General features: G+C 39.9%; 1 long non-coding RNA gene across 1 annotated transcript; it reads left to right on the top strand.

Annotated features, from left to right (window-relative positions):
* The first annotated feature begins 10349 nt into the window (after nt 1-10349).
* LOC145765342 (uncharacterized) lies at nt 10350-15163 on the top strand. Its single transcript, XR_014288562.1, has 4 exons — nt 10350-10507; nt 13242-13426; nt 14348-14476; nt 14984-15163. It is a non-coding gene; the product is annotated as an uncharacterized LOC145765342 (long non-coding RNA).
* Nucleotides 15164-17802: the final 2639 nt, after the last annotated feature.

Raw genomic sequence — 17802 nt, forward strand, 5'->3', positions numbered from 1 at the left:
CTGGTCATTCTTATTACAGTTTTCGAATTGAGAAAGCTTATTTTAGGTTTATTTATTTTTTTGCAAGAACACAACAAATTGGCGACGAGGTTGATGGCGACTGAGCCATATAGCCCTAGCTAGACCTAACCTGTTCCAACAGTTTATAACCTAGCAAAAATGAGCAACAAAGAAACCGTCGATTTGATGAAAAAGAAATTGAAACAACTAACACAATTGACCTACAAAAAGAACAGCTTGATGGACAATTGACTTTACAAAAAGAACAGCTTTATGCACAATTAACTTTAGAATAAAGAACAGCTTTATGCACAATTGACTTCACAAAAAGAACAGTTGGAGCTTCAGGGTAGGCAAAATCAACAACAGCTTGATGCTATTTTGCAATTTTTTCAAGCATTTGGCAAACCAAATGCTGGTGGTGCTGAAACAACTAACAGTCAAGTTACTAGGCCTATATTGTATTGTAGCTTTGGCAGTCTTTGCCCAGAGTTTGCTTTTTGGATTCAGCATTAAGGCCTCGCACATTCCATGTGCCGATGGTGATTTCCCATGGTATAGTGCTGGGCCTTGAGAGGGCTTGTTGAAAGTTAGACATCTTTCCGAAGGTGGGTCGAGGGTTTATCCTTTTACCACCCACTCGGTGTTTTATGCCGCTGTCAACCCGCAAGCCTAGTAGGCTACTAGGCCTATACCTCAAGCAAACTATTCAGTTCCAGCATTTTAAGTATTTTAAAACAAATTGGCGACTTTAAGAAGAACTGAGTGAGCGATGGTGAGAGCAATGTGTGGTGTGAAGCTGATCGATGGACTAAAGGAATAGCCTAAGCTTACCGTACCGAAGAGCTTACCGTATGAACTTGCTTGGGTTGAATGAGAATGTTGATAAGTTGGCAAAAGCGAATGGAGTGAGGTGGTATGGGCATGTTTTGAGAAGGGATGAAGATGATGTTTTGAGAAGAGCGCTGGAGTTGCAAGTGGAGGGTCGTAGAAAACAAGGAAGGAAGACCAAAAAAAACGTGGGAAAGGTAAGTTGAGGAGGAAAGCAGCAAGGTGGGCTTAACAAGAGAGGATGCGTTAGACAGATCGATGTGGAGGCAGGGTGTGAAGGCGATTGCGGCCCTTGGAAGTGAATCCGGCCACCCTCGGTAACGGGGACATCACCAGATTAAAACCGGACTACTCACTCACTGTGCAATATTACAAGCTAGACTTGAACAAATTTTTCAAGCCAAGCAATCAAAAAGTTTATTTTCTAACATTTTCATTCAACTATAGTCGTTGAGCAAAGCACTTGACGTAAAATGCTCTAAGAATCAGTAGGCTACGGATGCTTTCAATTGTTTTGGCAAAATGAATTGAAACGCTTTTACATGATCAATCAAAAAACCAAAAAAACGCTAGAAAACTCTGCGAAGCGGGAAAACTGACTTTCAAAACGTAGAAACATAACAATTAGCTGCAAAACATAGAATTTTGCTATTGGTTTTTGGCTGGAAAGGTCGTCTATAATGTCGATGGTCTGCAACGTCATTACGCTTGCTATTGTAGCCTAACCTATCTGTGTGCCCTGGAGCGTCACCTCCGAGATAACATGTTATCTCGGAGGTGACGCCTGGAGAGTGTTATTCAGACATTATTGTTATGGAATAAACTGTTTTATGGATGACAGCTGCGCACTTGATAGGCTATGCTGATTACGACACTTCAGTTTATGACGTCACAAACGTCGCACGCCCCCAAAATTTCAACTTGAACGTAATTATTCGCATTGAGATCAGATCTTCACCTCATTTCTGTTTAGTTGTTTGTCATTGCCAAGTTAAGTCAAAACATCGGTAACCCTGCTAATATGCCGGGCGGAAAAACTGAGTTAGCCTACTCGTCCCGAAGGCTACCAAAAATAAACTTGATTGATTGATACATGATTAAAGCCGTGTGTTCTGTAGAGTTTTCAAAAGCTACGCAGCCGACATGTCAGCTGGAAGCCAACTCTTTGTATCAGTAACTTAACTGTCTATCTTGATAACTCAGTTGGTTTAATTTTGTCGGAGGAACTGAGCACTGCTCCAAACATATAATCCAGCCTCGATCTATTTGATATCCTCCTTGCCTTTTCACTTCCACTTGGTTCATTTGTAACATGTAGGCCTAGGCCTACCATGTTTTTAACCAACAAATTTAACTTATGAGAACTGCAATTTACAAATGTACTTCAACTCTGCAAATTCAAAACCTAAATTCTGCTATCACGGAATTTATTCGGTTTCGAACGGGAAAAGGTGGCAAAACTTGAAAGGTTTAAAGCGTGCGTGAATAGTTAATCAATTAATCATGTAGTAGGCTATAGGTTATATATGTAGTTAGCACAGCCACAAAATCCAAGCTTCAAAGATGGTTCTAGGGTAGACTGGGGTAAAAAGCCCACCCGGGGTAAAAAGCCTACCTAAATTTCTCCTTACAGAGTTGTGTAAATAAATAAATACTGCCACCATGTGTATGACTGCATTGTGGGTAATCATTAAACATGTGTTAATGGAAGCCGATTTGACACAGAAAAAGTATAGAACAAAATGGTTGATTTTGCTTGATTTCTTATAAAAATTTAAATGAGACAATGAACTATTACTCTTCTCAGAAAGAAGAACACTCCTTGATATTTTGTTACAGAGTAGTCAGTTGCTAATTCTAGGGATAGCTAACAATAGTTTTGTCCAAGTTTTTAAGGTAGTGGAAGAATTTTGAAAATTTAAAGCATAAGCCATTGGGGTAAAAAGCCTACCATGGAGAATATGCCATTGGGGTAAAAAGCCTATGGTAGGCTTTTTACCCCTTATTCTGTTTTCTCTTAATATCATAGCACTAACAGAACAATCAGACGTTTTAACGTTAAATTAACATCGCCAGACGTTAACTTAACGTTAAAATGATTAATTTTTTTTTATCAGGGAGGTTATGTCATTGATAAAACTGTGTAGCCTAGGCTATGTAGACGTAGAGCGACTCGTAGAATATAAGACCTGATTTCTCTTTTTTAGATTTATCTAGCCTATGCTGCAGATTTGTTTTTCACAAAAAACGTCATAAATCTTCATTATATCCTAGGCTTTTGTATTATACGAGCTTGGACTCATAATAATGGCACGCACCTACAAACGGAAGACAACCCGAGCATCTTATACAGAAGAAAATCTAAAAACAGCAATTGCTGAAGTAAAAGCTGGTGCTCCTTTAAAAACCACTGCAACGGCTTATGGAATTTCAGCACGAACATTGCGAAGACATATGGATGAAAAAGTTGCATGTCCTGGGCATGTTAAACTTGGTAGATACAGGCCAGACCTAAATACAGAATATGAATCTGAACTTGCAATTAAAATCCAGTCTATGGAAAGGTCAATGTTTGGTCTCACCACAAAAGATGAACGCCGCCTTGCATTTGACTTTGCTACGCAGATGAAAGTGAAGCACCGTTTCAACACAGAAACGAAAATGGCTGGCCCTGATTGGCTTAGCGGATATCTATTACGCCATCCTGAGTTGTCTATCCGCAAGCCAGAAAGTACGAATATTGCAAGAATTACTGGATTTAATAAGGCTCAGGTAGAAACTTTCTTTGAGATCTATCGGAACGTCTTGACTAGCCACGAGTATAATCCCATGAGGGTGTGGAACATGGATGAGACTAGCATATCAAATGTTCATAAGCCAACCAAAATAATCGCGACGAAAGGATCAAGAGGAGTGGGGAAAATAACGAGCGGAGAAAGAGGAAGAACTGTCACAGTCATTTGTGCAACTAATGCAGCTGGCTCTTACATACCACCTATGTTCATATTTCCGCGAAAGCGCATGGCAGATTCGCTTATGAATAACAAACCTCCTGGAGCAATTGGACATTGCACTAAGAGTGGATGGACTGACGAAGATAGCTTCATGATATGGTTGAATCACTTTTGTACTATTGCTAAACCTTCAAAAGAAGAAAGACACATTATTATTCTGGATGGACATCACAGCCACAAAACGCTTCAAGCTGTGAAGTTTTCACAAGCAAATGGCATTGATATCGTTACCCTACCACCACACTGCACACACAAAATGCAGCCATTAGACAGGACATTTTTTAAAGCACTAAAATCTGCTTACAATGCTGCTTCTGACACCTGGATGGTTGCTCATCGAGGAAAAAGAATCAATTTTTATGACATAGCTGTTCCAGACAATTGTTCACCTAATCAAACGTCATATAAAAACCGTTCAAGTCTACTGAATATTATGTCATGGAAGTTGCTAGAAAATGTGCCAAAATTGCACATCGTCATAAGACTTGTGTCAAACCTGTTTGGGCCTGTTTGGGCCTGTTTAAACATAAAATATTACATCAGCTTTAAACACCTGTTGGAATGACTTCATAATTGTCTTTCATTATTGCGTCACAGTACTGCATACGTGAATTTGAGATATTGCTATCTATTCTGGTCATTCGTAAAATGATTGTTTGAAAGTTGGCCGCACATTTAACTGTTGGCTTAGTGCTTGCTAGCTGGACAAAGGTTCCGTCTTTTATCCAAGTAATCTGTTCTGTAGTGACAGTTTTCAGTGGTGTACGCGTTGCACCCCCTCGTTTTCGGTAGCCGTGGGCTAATTTTTACAGAAATACACTTTTTGAAAAGAAGTTCAAGTGTGTGTTTCTTCGGTCATTATATGCAGACGAAAGGATCCGGGAACTTTAAGTTACAATTTTCCCACGAAGAAATTATGGTTTACCGCTGTGACCATAAAAAAATAAAAGACGATTCTCTGTCTAGTGTTTGGCATAGAAGCACTTAGAAGCAAAAAATAAAAGACGAAGTTTGTAGTTGGTAGGCTAAGAAGCACTTAGAAGCAAAGAAATAATAAAAGAAGATCTTATTGGTTGGTAGTCTAAAGAAGCAAAGAAAATTAAAGACATTTCTTCTCGGTAGGCAACTGAAGAACTTTAAGCTAAAAAGTAAAGACATTTCTTCTCAGTTTGGTACAGAAGAAAAATAACTTTGACATTTATTGGCAAGAAAGAAGATTAAAGGCAATCCATCTGTGCTTGAAGATTCAAGTGGAAGAATCCAAGCAAGTTTTGTGGACGTTTGGACTTCACATACTCGTACAGCTACGGTATCGTGCATTTAAATTCTTTTTTGTATTTTTACGGTCTTTGCAGTTAAGTTTTTTATAACTACTGTAATTTTGTGTGTTTGTGTAACTTAATTTTTTAATTGTTAAATTTAGCCCTAACATTTAATATGTCTACACTCGGTGGTGACAGGGACTCGACCGCCGTCGACTCGACTGAGTTTAAGCCTGATGATGTTCTTTGCGGTCGGGCAGGCCATTCTGGGGAGGGACCCATTAACGATGAGGCTAAGTCAGTTCGAGAGGCCCGGCATCTTAGACGGGATATTTTGACTCAAATTGGGAAACTTTCTGTGGCCCTAGGTTCTTTGAGTGATAAGCAGGAACTGTTAATTTTTCGGTCTAACTTATCTACTTTAGAAGAGGAATTACGGCATTTCCATGCACTCTTGAGTAAAATTTTTAACTCTGCAATCTTAGCAGAACTTCGTGATAGGGTAGATCCCGAATTTAACTTGTTAAAAAATAACTTCGAACAAAAAGAAAGTGATTTCTCAGATAGGTTGGATGCTGACATACATCCTGAGGATAGCGCCTCAAATGTAAGCACTAGGATGTCTGAGAGCTCGTCACGGATAGTTGCACAAATTAACCTACAGCTAAGACGAGAGGAGCTCCAGATCCAAGCCGAGGCCATAGCGAGAGCTGAGACCATACGAGTTGAGGCCGAAGCGAGAGCTGCTGAGGCCGCCGCGAGAGCTGAGGCCGTACGAGCTGAGGCTGCCGCGAAAGCCGAAGCGAGAGCTGCTGAGTTCGCACTCAAAGACGCACAGTTGAGGGCTGAACAACGTAAGGAGGTAGCTTTAGCTGAATATCGTTCTGAGTTGGGCTCCCGGCGTAGCTCTAGGAAGGGCTCTTCTAGGCATTCCAGAAGTGAACATCAATCGCAGTTTAATTTACCTAACCTTTTCCAGACGCCTGTTCAATCTGTAAGTGGACCTGTACAATCCACATGTTTTCCAGCTGTTTCAGGAGGTCTCGGGGCCGCGGCTAAGGGTCTTCCGAAGGCTGTAGAGCCAAGGTCTGCAAATTACAACCGAACTCCTCCCCCAGAGCGTACAGGTCACGGGGCCGCCATTAGCAGTAATGCTTTGCCCCCTTCACAGTTTTCAGCGCCGCTAGTTTTTGATCGCCCAGCTACACGTAATTTGGGTGGTTGTGAGAGGCGTATCGCGTCTCCTGATTTTAACGTGTGTGAGGATCGTGATCGGGCTGTGCATGTGACTGAGCCCACTCAGCCCCTTAAGGGATATAGCTTGTCTTCTCCCGCTAAATCGAGTTCTCAACAGCAGGATTGCTTTTTTGAATACCAAAATAGTACCGTAGGACGTTCTTCGATAAGGCGGCCTTGATTGGTTACGATGGTAATAATATGCCATTTGTCTTCTTTAAAAATCGTGTTATGGCCTTGATGGCAGCTTCGCCCTTTAAGGGAACTCGTTTGACTTTGTTGCAAGCAGCTTGTGTTAGAACAGCTGCGCAAACGATTGCTAATTTGGTTTCCGACACTCCTGGCTTGTCAGAGGAAGACAGGATAGAAATGTCGTTATCTCGCTTGTCCCAACGTTTTGGAGTTCGTGGAGGTCTTTTCGCAGAACCAGAAATTAGAAAGTATCGCTATGGTAGCAAATTGACTTCTATCTTTTCCAGTGATTTGAAAGAGTTTAAAGATGAATTGTCGCAGTGTTTGCTTTACGCGAAAGCTTATGGTCAGCGTGATAAATTAGAAGGACGTTTTGTTTTGGATTTGGCTAAACGACTCCCGTTTGACGCTAAGCAGCGTTATCTTAACTTTTTAGGTGATCAGTATGGTAGCACTGAGGAACCTACTTTTCAGAGTTTGTTTGATTTTGTAGTACGGGAGGAAACGCGTAAGTCGACTGATTTTAGCATTATGCTAATGGGCGATTCTGATGAGTCGCAGCATTTTAAAAAGTTTGGCAAAGGAAAACTGCCTTCATGTCCGGTTAGGCAGACGTCGGTAAAACCCCATGATAATGTGATTTCAGGGAGTTCGCAGTACTCGACTGCTGTTGGCACACCGCGCGGCGGTGTGGCCAGACGTAGTGACATACCGGCGTGTTTTTGTTGTTCGTCACGTGGTCAAGTTGAATATCATTTTTTGTCTAATTGTAAAGAATTTTTGCGCTTGACACCTAAAGATCGGAGAGATGTCATTGTGAAAGCTGGCAAATGCTTGAATTGTTTGCGCCAGCATATGGTTAGAGACTGTAATCATGCAAATAACTGTCGTAAGTGTGGACCTACCAACGATAGGAAACACTATTTTCTTCTGCATGATTTTTATGTGACGTCACATGATTCTCTGGAGTCGGTCGGTAGAGATGATGCTGGTGCCAGAGTTCATGTCCGTAATGTTAAGATTGGAAATGTTAAAGCAGCCTTTAACCGCGTTACTGCTGCTCGTGTTTTGAATCCAATGACTGGCAAATCGAAGTTGGTGTATTGTCAGCATGATCCTGGTTCGCAGTTGACCTTTGTTTCGAGTGACTTGGTGTGCGAACTTGGTCTTAAACCGTATGATAAAGCGTCGTTTAAAATGGATACTCTGGCTGGTCAGAAACCTACTTGTGCTGACCTTGTTAAACTCAACACCCAGTCGTTAGAGACTGATGAACTGTTTTGTGATATAACCTCGGTGGTTAACCCAGCTTGGGCTGACGATGTTAAAACTTTACCCCATAAACAAGATTTAAGTGGTTTCCGTCATTTTCATGACGTGAATATGTTTCATTTGAATGATTGTAGTACTGTAGATGTACTGATTGGCAACGACAACGCTTATTTGATGTGTGCAAAAGAAGAGCGTGTTGGTGACAATCGTAGTGAACCACATGCTTTGCTCACTCCTCTCGGTTGGTTGGCTTGTGGTGGTAAGCCACCCTTAGTTGAAAGCGTTGCTAAAGTGTGCAGAGTGCAGACGTCTTCAGAGTCGGATGTCATCTCTGGCTTTCAGCGTAAAATTGAGTCTCGCGATATGGAAATAGCAGACCTGAATAAAGTCATTCAGGATTTGACTTTGCAAAATGAAACCTGTGAATTGTCTCGCAATGATATTTTGGCTAGGGAACTTGTCGAACCGAATATTGAGTTGAAAGATGGTCGATTTGAGATACCTGTTCCGTTGAAGGAAGATATTGATCTACCTAACAATTTTGTGTTGGCGTCAGATAGAGCTGCTGCTTTAAGAAAGAAAGCTTTAAAACAACCTGAACTTCGTGATTTCCTTACTGACACCATGAAAGATCTTAAATCTAATGGCTATATTGAGCGTGCGGGTGAAGCAGGAAATGTCAAGGGATTTGAATGGTATTTACCATACTTTGTGACGTCACAATTAAAAAAGCGCATCCCAGTAAACATTTTTCCTTGGCCCAACGTAGGCTGACGGTTGTTCGGGTTGGTTGAGGGTAGTGTAGTTTTGCCAACTTTGCCAACTTTTGAAATATTTTAATTGAAGATACCTTCGAAGAATTGTTTAAGTTTGCTTCATCGTATTCCTTTTACAATTGTAATGGGACAATGAAAATGCAAAAAAACTTAGAATTAGAAAGTCGGTTTTTCCAATGTTGGTGTGCAGTTGTACAGAACGTTGGGCCAACGTCATTATTTGCGGGCAAACTACGGTAACCCCTCAATTTTTTTACGTTATTGCTATAGATAAAAAAAAAATTTGAAATGTTTTTCTTAATCATGCATCACTATGAGGATCACTAATTCTGAAAAAAAAACACTAATTTGCAAATTTAGCTGCAGTTTTTCAAGTTTGTTAGCAGCAGCTAGTTTTTTTAGTGTTCTACTATGGCTCTATATAACTATACTCTGCCTTCTTAAAATTGATCAGGGCTGTAGTTTCATCTCGCAATTTTTACGTGCTCCGTTCATTTTTGTTTTCGAAGTTTTCATTTTATTTTCGAAAAAAATTATGACAACACTGAGCTGAATAATTGGACACAGTTTCCCGTACCATGTGTTTCAGGCAAGCACTTTAAAAAAACCATAAACATCTTATAACAACTAGACAGCGCATCTCGATTGAAGAAATTAAAAAAAGGCATTGTCTCAATTTTGCGTGAAAGCTGCGCTGTTACAGCCAAGCCATACAACAAAATCTGTCATTTTTACACTGATTCAACGTCTACAGACGTTTGTTAAGACAGAATTTTTGTTAAGCGTTTTACGAACCAATTTAGCTTGTATTTGCTTGCAAGTTTTCTTACCAATGCGGTAAAACCTAATTTTTAAATAACATTTGTACACAGTTTTGACTAGTGTAAAAATATGATTATTGGTAACGGTGCATTCAAACACATGATCCGAGAGATTGGTAAATATCTTGGAATAATATTTACTCCTTTTATCATCTGAATTGTATTTTCTTCGTTTTCTACATCCATATGCACAGCACACCATATCTAAAGCATTGACAAACGCGAGTAATTGGTACATTGTAAAAAATGGCGGACATCTGAACGTGCTTTTTCAAAATTCGCTAAAAAGAGATGACGATGCGCATGCGCAGTCAGAAACTACAATTGTCTGTGACGTGAATCGTAAAAAACGCGCGAAAACCCAAATGGAGTTGGACGCCATTTGCATTTGCAGTTTTGTCTTGTTCGCTTGCAGAATCAATGGAAGTTTATTTGTCAAGTTTTCTTCCGTATTTGAGTTCATAGCAAAGTAGTCACTTGCCTAATGTCCCTACCATGTTTAAATGCCTCAGTTGAATGACTTTTTAGTACGGATAGCTTGAAGAACATTAAAACTGACTACAGGAACAGTTTAAAGTCAGAAAGTTTAGTTGGTTTGCTACACACCCAAGGTATGAAGTCAGCTGACAAACTGGGATTAAGGGATCGAGCTAAATTGTTGCAGTTGGCAAGGGCTCATGAAGAGTTCAGCTACAGATGCTGAAGCACATGAACTAATCAACTAATTACTAGTCGAATTAGCTCTCATGAATAAGTCGATAGTCGTGCACAGTTTATGTCATTTTTAGCATGTGATAAGCATTGGGAAATCTTCACTGTATCCCTGTAATGTTAAACATCACTGTAATTTAACATACTGTACTGCTTTTTGCTGTGAGACTTTGCCCACTAATACAACAAAGTTATGTAGAATGGTTTTTGCTAGTGTTGTTGTTTAAACCGCTTAACTGTTGCTTTTTGTTTCAGAACGTGAAACTGTTTGAATGTAATAATGATTTAGGGAACTTTGATGTAATCTAGGAATTTTTAGACGTAGCTTTGGGGACTTTCAGGTTTTCATTTATGAGAGCACTGCCCAAATGAATGATCATCATGAAACTCAGGTAAGGTTTATTGCAGTTGACTCTAATCTATTCTTCAGGGTAAACTATTTAATACTTTTTACGGCAATTACGTGACCTGTTTATTGGTTTTGAAGTAACATTTTTAGAAGTAGCCTACTCGATTTTTTCAAAAAGTGGTATCTTCACTTTCAAGTGGCATAAAAATGACTATTATGTCAACGAGAAGTTTTTTATCAGGATTCGAATGTTGCTACTATCACCGCATTATGTATATACCACAAGTTTTTTGCAGATTGTTTTATGAAGTAGATTGCGCAGCATCGGATGCAACCTAATTAGTACCACCATGAACAATTCGTACCGTCAGTTCGTACCTTGAAAAGATCGAAAAAAAAATTAAAAAAAGCCGAAGTCGCTGATCACAGTTTCTGCAAATATTTTAAAATTTTTCCGCAAACAAACAAAAACTCTTAGGATCATTTAAAGAAATTTTTAAATGTTTGCGGAAACTTTGATCAACCCTAATCCCGAACCCTTTTAAAATGTTTGCGGAAACTCTAATCAAGCCTAACCCTTTTAAAACGGTAGGCCTACCTCTAAATACCCATTGTCAGGCATAGTAGGCTTTTTGGGGGTTTGTGGAGCATTTTCAGGGGTTGTCAGGTATTGTGGAGTAGGCTAACTACTTTCAGGCATTGTTGGGAATTTCCAGGCATTGTCGATCATTATCAGTGGTTGACGGGTTTGTTAGGCATTATAGCATTTTCAGGGGTTGTCAGGCATTGTAGAGTAGCTACTTTCAGGCATTGTCGGTAATTTCAAGGCATTGTCTAGGATTTGTCTAATGCCTGACAATGGGTATTTAGAGGTACCCTTTTTTAAATGTTTGCGGAAACTGCGAGTGCGATCGGCGACTTCAGCAAGCTCTTAGGATCATTACCAGAAATTTTAAAATGTTTGCGGAAACTGTGGAAAAATGGAAACTGCGATCAGCAACTTCGGCTTTGTTCTATTTTTTTTCACTCGATCTTTTCAGTTTGTTTGTTTGCGGAAACACCCTAAACCTTAACCCTTTTAAAATGTTTGCGGAAACTGCGTTCAGCGACTTCGGCAAACTCTTAGAATCATTACCGGAAACTTTAAAATGTTTGCATTACCGGAAATTTTAAAATGTTTGCATTACCGGAAATTTTAAAATGTTCGCGGAAAAACGGAAACTGCGATCAGCAATGTTCTATTTTTTTCTCTCGATCTTTTCAGTTTGTTTGTTTGCGGATACCGATGCCTAGCTAATCGATATCTAATCCTTTTAAAATGTTTGCGGAAACTACGATCAGCGACTACAATCACCGACTGCTTTTTTAATTTTTTCTCTTGATCTTTTCAAGGTAACTGAGGGTACGAATTGTTCATTAGGGTGGAGTGAAAAATAAAAAAAATTGAATTTCAAAAAGTGGTCTTGATATATGGCCCCAAATATCAAATGAAATACTTCTATCATAATTTTGGGTTCTTGCACCCTCTAGTGGCCGTGCAATTTCACCAAACGAGCTGAAAATAGCTAATTTTGCCATATCTTGATAACTGCTTATACTAGAAAGTTAGTTTTTGGCTTAAATGCTGCAGAAGTAACATGTTTCTATCTTATTTCCAAAGAACTTTCTCTTAAAAATGTACAGAAAAAAGTTACAAGCAAATTACTGATTTTTTAAAGTAAAATCAAGCACTGATGCAGTGGGTGCGATGTCAAAAGTGTATAATGATTGATCTTATGACTGTGAAACATACCCCATCAAGTAGAACTACTTTTAAAAACTTACTCAAACAAATGAAGTCCTCTTCTAGTATAAATACACTTGATCTTAGCAATCAAAGAATCAATAAAACAGTCTAGTTTCAAAGTGGACTTCGAGTAACCCACTATTTTTATGGCTGATTCACACTGTCACAGCTCGGCTTCAATGAGGCAGAATATAGTTTTGTTTTAGAAATTCTTAAATAAACTGAATTCATTGTGTGCATATTTAATTTGTATTTCAAATGTCATATTGGAGTCAAAACGCTTAGTGTGAATCAGTCCTTCACATTCTTACAGACATGCTGTTGTATGGTTTGTATCACACAACTCCATATTGAAAACACAAAAATTTCAAAGCTGGTTTCAGCATCACACAGTATTAGTCTGCACAAACATTAAAATCGTGTTTGGTATTGAAGAATTTCGTCAGCTTTCGGGACTTTAGTTTTTGTCTGATAGTGATGAGGCCATCTCTACGTTTTAATCCAAATACATGAGCAGATGCTTGATATCTTTGAGGTTTAAGTTGACAACTTGGTGAAAATATTTAGCCTTGATGTTAATAACTGGAATTTGGAACAATCTGATGTTGGTATCAATGTCACTGTTTGGAGGTTTGGGTTCATTTACATACCCACCTTCAAAGTTGTCAATTGGAATGTGGTATTGTGCGTTTGATTTACGCATATCTGTGATCTTGTTTATTGCAAGTCTTCAGAGGTTACACTGCAGTTGGTTGGATAATTCAGCTAAAAACAAAAACGGAAATAATTGTAACGAACACTTCATAGGTGTCATGAAAACAGGGTGGGCAAAACATATTTTGTTAAAATAAAGCCCACCCGGCCCACCCTATTTCGACACCTATGTACGCTGGTAGCCTGGTACGCACCGCGACTGTTTGATGGGACTGCTTTCTATGCTGTTTTAACGATCTCGGCTTATGCATTTCAACATCCATCTGTTCTATTGCAGTTCAAACAACTGTGTCGTATCTAGGAGGAAAAAGCCTATACGACACGGTTAATCGATTGATGCCTCAGGTGATGTTAAACGAAGTCGCAAGTTACGTCTCGCGGACCGGGAAGGGGAAAATACATTAAGTGGAGAGAAAAAGTTTTCTTTTGATTCCATGCAAAACTTAAAGAACATGGTCGTAGGTAAGTGTTTGTTTAAGTTTTGTATTCACCTCTTGTTGGTATGATATCGTCTCCAGAAAGAATACTTACTGTTCATGATTAATTTTCAATGAAATAACAACCTTGGATATATCATAAGTTTTGCAGCATCTGAAGTTTACCTTTTTCGTATTCTTTTTTGTCAATTTGCTGTTTACTATCCCTGATTAATGCCTCAGTCTAGATCTAGTTGAAAAACACCTGCTGTTTACTCGTGTGCAGTAAAAAAGATGAGATTAGAAAGTTGATCTGGCCGATTTCGCAGGGAAGGGTGGCCTTCTCTGCGAAAAGGTCAGGAAGGCCGACCTTCCTGGGTTCGGCGGCTATGCTTATGGTGATGTCCTCGCTTTTATTTTTATTACAGCTCTCCTGATGATCGTGCCACGCACGTGAAACAGACTGTAGACTCTGTAGAGCAACGTTCTTAACCTTTTCTGACCGTTACCCCACTTTAAGCAATTAAGCATGTTGGGCATCTTAAATCTATTATTTGTCTATTAAATCCCATAACCTTGTCCATTTGCCCTGCAAGCAGTTCAAGGCGTTTATGTCAGAGAAAAAGTCGCACAAATAAGCAACCTTCGACAAGAACACGTTGTTCTGCATCTTCTCGTGAAGACTTCCAAACAGCAGCATAAAATTAATTCCATTCGTACCAATTTTATTAGTCTTTGGCAATCAATTGAATGGAATAGCCAAAGCCAAACCCAACAATGATTTAAGTTTGATTAAAAATTGGTAATAATTTGCACTGTCCTGCTCATTGCCCTCTGGAAGACCTCAAACTTCCCCAGATTGAGTAATTACCCACAGGTTAAGAGCCGCTGGCCACTGCTGTAGATGATTGTGTAAAAATAAAAATCGATGTAACATTATTTGTTTACAAAACTGCTTTACTTATAGATGTTGTCCAGAGCAATACGAAATCATGCACTCTACAAGAAATCGACCACAAACTGGGCGACTGGTTTAAGACGTGGGAAGACCGCGATGGGGGCCGGCTTAAACGTCTTGCTACAAAAAGTACTGCGGGTATGTTCATTTGTTCTCTCCGTCACTGACAAATCGTTACTATTCTCTCAATAAGGGCAATAAAAGCATTTTTATTTACTTAACCAGCGATTAGTTTATTGCTGGAGCAGAACTTCAAGAAATATACACACATTTTAAGACTTGACTTCGAAGATCTATCAAACGATAACAATAATAATTTGCACTGGTTAGAGAAGGCAAACCGCATTAACACGATTAACGAATGTGCATTAATGTTAGAGGTTGATAGAACATAACGGTATACCCATTCCCCACCCCCATCGTATAGGCTACGAATTACAGAATTAAAACATACTGAGGAATGTTAGGATGTATTAAAAAAATGCTTGTTGTAACATAACCGGGTGTTGCATACACATATCCATGGGATATGTAGCAATTAGAGTCTGTTCTTTCACGGTGCTGTAAACACGACCTAATTTGCACTGTACAGTATATTTTCTTTCATCCCTGCTTTCTTTACAAATGTTGCATATTGTTTTATAGGTACTTGCGTTTGAGCCGCCACAGATCACGTTGTTACATCCAGGCGCAGTCTTCTGATGAGGCATGAAGTACCTCAGTCCACTGTGTTTTTAGACTTTTATGCATGTCTTGTCGTAGCTGTGAATTGTGCATGGGTGGTGCATTTTACCATTCGAATAAATGTATTTTTCAACAACTTTACGTTTGTTTACATCATTGACTTAAATTTGCTCAGTATAAGAAGATGGTCATCGTATTGGCATATTGGATCATCAGGACAGTGTCAACTTGAAATTGCAGGTTAAGTTTAACCAACGTTGCTCAACTACAACGATTAGTGCAAAATATGTATGGCCAACTGCGACGAAAAGTGCAAAGTGCGTTTGGCCAGCGTAGGTACCAACGATGAACTACGTTGGCAGTAGAGTTGGGATTACGTAGGCCCAAAGATTTTAAAATAAGTCGGCTCAACTGCGACGAATGGTGCAAAATACGTTGGGCCATCGTAGGGTACCAACGATGAACTACGTTGGGTGCAGAGTTGGGATAACGTTGGTCCAAACATTTTAAAGAAGTTGTCCCAACTGCGATGAATGGTGCAAAATACGTTGGGCCATCGTAGGGTACCAACGATGAACTACGTTGGGTGCAGAGTTGGGATAACGTTGGTCCAAACATTTTAAAGAAGTTGTCCCAACTGCGATGAATGGTGCAAAATACGTTGGGCCATCGTAGGGTACCAACGATGAACTACGTTGGGTGCAGAGTTGGGATAACGTTGGCCCAAACATTTTGAAGAAGTTGTCCCAACTGCGACGAATGGTGCAAGATACGTTGGGTCAACTTCGGCCACAACGTAGTGCCAACGGAGGAGCATTATTTTACCAACTGTCACACTACGTTGGGCCGAAGTACAATGTTTGCTGGGATTGTTTACGATGGCAAGTCTGAATTTCGAGGAACTTGTGTTAATGATGTAATGTTTTCGGGTCCTGACTTGTTAAACCCTCTGGTAGATGTCTTGGCTAGATTTCGGCTTGGTAGATTTGGTCTCATGGCTGATGTGACTAAATGCTTCTTTCAAATAATGTTACCTGAGTCGCAAAGGGATTTGTTTCGTATATTGTGGTTTGAAGATGATGACCTTGAAAATGGTAGGATGGTACCATTTCGTTTTTGTGTACACCCTTGGGGAATAAAGAGTAGCCCGTATATCGCTTGCTTGGCTATAAAGAAAATGATCGAGCAGAACCCCAGCAGTGCTGGTGAACTAACTCTCTGCAATATTGCAGATAATATGTACATGGATGATTTTATATTTTCGGCTGATAGCTTAGAGGAAGCTCAGCAAATCACTCATGAATCAATTGCTTTGTTTGAAAGCCGTGGGTTTAAACTTGTTAAGTGGAGTGCTAACAAGGAGGCTATGATTGTCTTGTCAAATTTGGATAATGAGATGCTTTCACCTTTGATTCGTGACATTGACTTTCAGACTGAAAATATGACTTTGCCATCAGCGAAGACATTGGGTTGTGTGTGGCAAACCGAGTCTGACGAGATGCGTATCGCATGTTCCTTAAAGCCCTTAGCTAAACACACGCGCCGAAGTATGCTCAGTCAGCTTGGACAAAATTTTGATCCGCTAGGCTTTGGAGCGCCATTTTTTCTAAAAGCACGCCTTATAGTTCAGCAATTGGCGATAGACAAGTTTGATTGGGACACCGAGGTCCCTGATAGCTTTGTTAAAGAGTGGGAGTCGTGGCTTCGCTCTTTGGACCTGCTTAAGGATTTTTCGTTACCGAGATGGTATTTTGCAAACTCTGGTGTGTGCAGTCCTGATGATATTGTTTCATATCAATTGCATGGGTTTAGTGATGCTTCGAATCAAGCTTTCTCTTCTGTTGTTTACTTACGTAGACTGGTTAACGGAGTTCCGAGTGTGTCTTTCGTTCTGGGTAAATCTACCATTGTTGTAAAAAATCAGTTTTCTTGGCCGATAGCTAGGAAAGAGCTTGTTGCCGCTTTAAATACAGCAAGACTCGTGAAGCAGGCCTTCGAGGCATTGAAGATGCCCGACTGCAGTAAGTATTTTTGGTGTGATTCTCGGACTGTGTTGCAGTGGGTTAAAAACCCTGATTTACGTTTGAATAAGTTTATTACGCGTCGAGTTGAGCATATTTTATTGTTGTCTGGAGCCCAGGATTGGTGTTTTTGCCCTACCGATATGAACCCAGCTGATGTTGGCACAAGGCCAAATCTTATTACAAAGAAAGAGTTTCGAGAGTTGTGGTTAAATGGTTCTAGTCTTCTCTATCAGTGTGAAGAAATTCCATCTGTAGAAAACCCCACTCCAGTACCTGTCCATAGCCTATATCTTCGTGACGAAGAGGGGTCGCTTGACGTTGCACAGGGTGGCCTTCACAGATTGATCGAGGCCGCACCTTCTTTGTATGTTATGAAAAAGAGAATTGCTTATTTGGTTGCTTTTGTTGAATTTTTGTGCTGTAAAACGAGAAAGCGTAGCTTTATGAAGCCAAAACTGGACGCCTCTTATCTTAATAGAGCCTTAGACTTAACTGTGAAGTTTGTTCAGAAGAGCGTGTATGGCGATGTGTTACATTTAATGACCAAACGATCGCCGGATGCACTTGAGGAAGTGATAAAGCGGGGTAGTGTTGGCGCTTCGCAACGTGAGAAGGAACGCTTGAAGGAATTGCGTTCACTTAAAAAGTACAGACCTTGTGTAGATGATGCTGGTGTAATCCGCATTGAAGGGCGCTTAAGTAATTCTCCCGAGATTTCTCTAGAAGCAAAGCATCCGATTGTTTTGCCTTCGAAAC

This window comes from Aplidium turbinatum, chromosome 2 (genome assembly GCF_918807975.1).
Source record: "Aplidium turbinatum chromosome 2, kaAplTurb1.1, whole genome shotgun sequence".
Lineage (NCBI taxonomy): Eukaryota > Metazoa > Chordata > Ascidiacea > Aplousobranchia > Polyclinidae > Aplidium > Aplidium turbinatum.